Raw genomic sequence first — 5,226 nt, forward strand, 5'->3', positions numbered from 1 at the left:
AAGAGAAAATCCCAAAATCCACACTGTCAGTGCAGTGTCACAGAGCTGACACCGATCTCAAACTCAGGAACCTCAAGATCATGACCTGAGCCAAGATCAAGAGTCTGATGCTTAACCGACTGAGCCACTAAGGCGCCCCGTGAGGTCATTTTTATTATTTTATTGATTTGATTTTTCCCCCGTGAGGTCATTTTTAACGTGTTTTTGTAAACAAGGGTCACAGGTCCATGAGTAGGTCCATGAGTGGTTTCGCAGCCTCATGCCAATGCCCCCGACCCAGGGAGGACCTCGGACCCTGTGTGTAAACCCCGCCTGGCCTGGCCCCTCGTCCTCTGAACAAGGGAGTCGCTCCACCGGAACGGACTCTGGACGCCTGTGTCCCCACGTTTACAAGGAGCTGCAGGAAGACGCCACGGTCCCCCTAGGGCCAGGACCAAGTTTTGTTTCAAAGCAAACGTCCCAGGAGGGGACAGGTTCGCGACCACCTAAGAGACTGGTTTTCGCAAGCAATCGGACCTTCTGCCCTGTTGTCACTCAGGAGCGGAGGGGCGGGTCCTTGCGCGCGGTCCAATCAGGGCCGCGGCAGGGGCAGGTGGGTGTGGCGACGCCCCGCAGCCCCTGGAAGCTCGAGGCCTGGCTCCGGTTCGCTTCTCACCTGCGCTTAAAAGGTCCCAGGTGGCTCTGCTGCAGCGTTACTCGCGCAGTGACCTGCACCTGCCGCGGGAGCAGCGGGCGCGACGCCGGGCGACCCGAGAAGCCGGGAGATGGTGAGTGTGCGGGGCCGGGTGTGCCAGGACGGGGCGGAGTCCCCGAGTCCCCCGAGTCCCCGGGGGCGCCGCTCCGACCTCAGTCCCCCTCCACGCGCGGCCTGCGGGCTGTGCGGGCAGCCGGGACCCCGCGGCGTCCTGTCCCGTCACTGCGCGCGGCCGCGTCTCTCCCGATCCGTGCGGTGGCCACGGGGGGAGGGGGGGGAGTCGTCAGGGGACAGTCGTGACTCCGTCTCCGGGATTCGTACGCGGGAGGTGCTGTGGTCTGTGGGGTCCCCAGCCCTTCCTGTCTCCCCAGGGGCACCCGTTTTCTCCGGAGCGTTCCAGATGTTGGGGAAACAGAGTCTCAAATCCACGACCCTTTCCCCCAGCCTAGCTCTTCCTAAGGCCAGCAATAAATCCCTGACTTTCCAGATCCTACTCCGCCTCCCCAGACGCCAACTTACCCTCTCCAGTTCACAGCCTCAGGATCAACTATGTGTCCTCCGGGGGGCATTTCAAACTGACGCAGCGTACACATTATATGGATGGGCCATTTGAAACGCTTGTGATTTTTGTCTGGATGTTTTACACGAGAGGGAAGCAGACAGTAAGCACCTGGAGCTACGTTTTAGGAACTCCTGTGCCCCTCCCCCCAGGACCTTTCCTGGGCACAGGCAGGTTGCGCGAACTCCTTTGGGTGGGCATTCTTCTCTGAGACTTTCCTGGGTGATCTGCCCTGTGGGCACTGCCCATCCCTAGGTTTGTCACCTTGATAACACTCAGGCACTTTTTTTTGGTTTCCAGTTTTCAATTAAATGTAAAATATATTTAAGTGCTAGATTGAGAAAGACCATATTAAATATTTCCAAAGAGGGAAGACAAAGGTGAATTTCAGCTGTATATACATACGTATATACATATATATACACGTATATATGTGTGTGTATATATATATATATATATATATATATATATATATATATATATATATATACAATTTTAGTATCACATCGCATGTGTTGACATTTCTTGTTTCTCGTTTTCCTTCCCGAGACGTTGCAGTAATATTCTGAGGTCTGTTTTGTTGCCGTTTTTAAATTTTTTTTTTTAAATGTTTATTTCTGAGACAGAGCATCAGTGGGGGAGGGGCAGAGAGAGAGGGAGACACAGAATCGGAAGCAGGCTCCAGGCTCTGAGCTGTCAGCTCAGAGCCTGACGCGGGGCTCGAACTCGCAAACCGTGAGATCATGGCCTGAGCCGAAGTCCGGGTTGCTTAACCTGCTGAGCCACCCAGGTGCCCCGCTGTTGTTGTTTTTTTTGTTGTTGTTGCTGTTTTGTTTTTTTGGTGAGGGGGAAGGAGAGCAATTTCAACTATAATTCCAGCACTTTGAACATTCAAGTCCGATTAATTGTTTATAGGACAATTTCTTGCCATGGAAGTAATGTTTACTATCCTTATTTTATGAAAGTAATAAATACTTATGGGTTTTCTTTTTTTTTTTAATTTTTTTTTTAATGTTTATTTATTTTTGAGACAGAGAGACAGAGCATGAACGGGGGAGGGTCAGAGAGAGAGGGAGACTCAGAATCTGAAACAGGCTCCAGGCTCCGAGCCGTCAGCACAGAGCCCGACGCGGGGCTCGAACTCACGGACCGTGAGATCATGACCTGAGCCGAAGTCGGACGCTTAACCGACTGAGCCACCCAGGCGCCCCAACTTATGGGTTTTCTTGTTGAACTAGAAAAATGCCTTACAAGTTTCTCCATCTTTTCTACATAAAATTGGGTTTGTGTGATCTTCCTAGGTTCTTCATATACTGGGTTTGTGTCATTAAAAATACTACTATAGTCCAAAGCAATGGGACAGAAGCCTATGGCTGGCGACCTAAGCTAGGCTCCCCGCCCCCTTCCTCACGGAGTCTGCAAAGGGAAATACCTTCAAGGCCCAGCTGGTTCTTCCTGAGGAGCCTCTGCAGGTGTTTTTACCTGCTCACACCCACCTCAGAAGGAGGCTTTTCTTTCTTTTTTTAAATATTTATTTTTGAGAAAGAGAGAGACAGTGCAAGTGGGGAAGAACAGAGAGAGAGGGAGACACAGAATCCGAAGCAGGCTCCAGGCTCTAGGCTCTGAGCTGTCAGCACAGAGCCCGATGCGGGGCTCAAACCCTTGAACTGTGAGATCGTGACCTGAGCCGAAGTCAGACGCTCAACGTACTGAGCCACCCAGGTGCCCCTAGAAGGAGCCTTTATATGGAGAGAAGCTACAGAGCCTGGAAAGCTGGGGATGCTTGTGCACAAAGGGGTGGGGAGGAGATGCCCTTTCTAGGTAAGTGTGGATCCCTTGGTCCTGGGTCTAGACCCAGGTTGGAGTTTTGCATCCACATGTACGTGCACGGAGTGTCATTTGTTTGTATTGAGAAAGCCTGTGAAAGTCAGGAGGTCTGTGTCCGGGCTAGGGCTCGTGAATTTGGGAGTTCATTTGGGTAACAACCTGCAAGTGAATCCTGCTGAGAGTTTCCTCACTTGGAGAACAGCAGCCTTAGGGAGAGAGGGGCTCCACTAGGCCCCGGGGGAGGGAGGGGGTTCAGGGGTCCCAGGGTTCATTCCTGTGGCTGCTCAGGTATCCTTCCTCCCCCCCGTCCCACTCCCTACCTTAGCAGGGATCTTCCACCTCCAGGGATTCTGTCTCCACTGGAAGTGTCTGGAGTGTGTTTGAAACTCTCTCGGGGCGCCTGGGTGGCTCAGTCGGTTGAGCGTCCGACTTCGGCTCAGGTCACGATCTCGGGTCCGTGAGTTCGAGCCCCGCGTCAGGCTCTGTGCTGACAGCTCAGAGCCTGGAGCCTGCTTCCGATTCTGTGTCTCCCTCTCTCTCTGCCCCTCCCCCGTTCATGCTCTGTCTCTCTCTGTCCCAAAAATAAATAAACGTTAAAAAAAAATTTTTTTTTAAAGAAACTCTCTGACTGTGACTTTCCTTCTGTCCTGTGAGGAGCTGGCTGCTCGTCTGTGCTGAGCTCAATATTTATGTTTCTTTTCTCCAGATTCCGTTAATGGATTGAGTATTGCAGTCCTTTGCTTCTGGTCTCCCTTAGCGCTTTAATTTTGCTCCCTGTGGGAGAAATAACATTTTTTTTTTTGTTAGTTTCTTGGGCTTGAAAATGTAAGTTGATTGAGAGAGATGATGGCAGTAAGACGGGAAAACTGCAGAACTAAATAGAACTTTTTGTTCCTTTTAGGCAAAGGTTTGAGATGAATGTGCTTGAGCTTCCCGGTACAATTTTTCATTTTTACATCAGTGTTTACGCATGGCCTTAGGGGACAGTGGCGTTTAAAAGGGTAAAGCGGATGCCTGGGTGGCTCAGACTCTTGTTCGGCTCAGGTCATGATCTCACAGTTCATGGGATCGAGCCCTAGGTCATTGGGCTCTGCCCTGACAGCACAGAGCCTGCTTGGGATCATCTCTCTCTCTCTCTGCCCCTCTTCCCGCTTGCATGCGCTGTCTGTCTGTCTCTGTCCCCCTCTCGGTCTCCAAATAAATAAATAAAAGGGTAAAGAAAGTGAACTCTTATTTTAATTGATGTGAGGAAAGCTACTTATAGCTTATGTAAGTCTTTGAAAATCCAGTGCATTTAAGGACCTAAATTCCAACCCCTATCGCATTAGAATATGCTACTTATTCCTGGAAATAACCCCAGTGTTGAACTAAGGGAAGGACAAACTATGATGCCACATGTCCTTCTACTTAGAGATTTAGGGGCGCCTGGGTGACTCAGATGGTTAAGCGTCCCACTCTCGATTTTGGCTCAGGTCATGATCCCTGGTTCGTGAGTTTGAGCCCTGAATCAGGCTCTGTGCTGACAGCGAGGAGCCTGCTTGAGATTCTCCCTCCCTCCCTCTCCCCCTCCCTCCCTCCCTCCCTCTCCCCCTCCCCCTCCCTCTCTCTCCCTCCCTCCCTCCCTCCCTCCGTCTCAAAATAAACACTTAAAAGAATTAAAAAGAAAAAGATTTGAAAATATTCATTTTTTTATGGTTTCACTTTTGTAACTGTGTTTAAAGGAATTCAATCTGGGGCACCTGGCTGGCTCAGCTGGTGGAGCGTGGGACTCTCGATCTCAAGGTTGTGGGTTCGAGCCCTATGTTGGGTATAGAGATTACTTAAAAATAAAACCTTTAAAAAAAAAAAAGGGAATTAAATCTTAGAATGGTTTCCTATGTACAAAAGTTAAAATTGAATAAAGACTGCTAACTAGTAAAACACAGTGTCTACCAACTTCTATTTTAAGTATATCCGTGAGATAGAAAGTTTAACATAAGAAAACTCACTGTCCAAACATCCTGCTCCCCTCCAGTGCTGTGACTCCAGCCATCTCCAAATACACACTGTCGATCGTTTCATGAACTTCCTGTTGGTGTTAGTTTTTTATATAGAAATAAGCCATTTTTATATAGAAATAAGTAGAAATATTCTTCTTACCCATGTG

The 5,226-nt window shown here is 49.6% G+C and overlaps 1 non-coding gene across 1 annotated transcript; it reads left to right on the forward strand.

Annotated features, from left to right (window-relative positions):
• Positions 1 to 4,817: 4,817 nt before the first annotated feature.
• TRNAE-CUC lies at positions 4,818 to 4,890 on the forward strand. The gene has a single exon. It is a non-coding gene; the product is annotated as a tRNA-Glu (tRNA).
• The last annotated feature ends 336 nt before the right edge of the window (positions 4,891 to 5,226 follow it).

This window comes from Panthera leo, chromosome A2 (genome assembly GCF_018350215.1).
Source record: "Panthera leo isolate Ple1 chromosome A2, P.leo_Ple1_pat1.1, whole genome shotgun sequence".
Lineage (NCBI taxonomy): Eukaryota > Metazoa > Chordata > Mammalia > Carnivora > Felidae > Panthera > Panthera leo.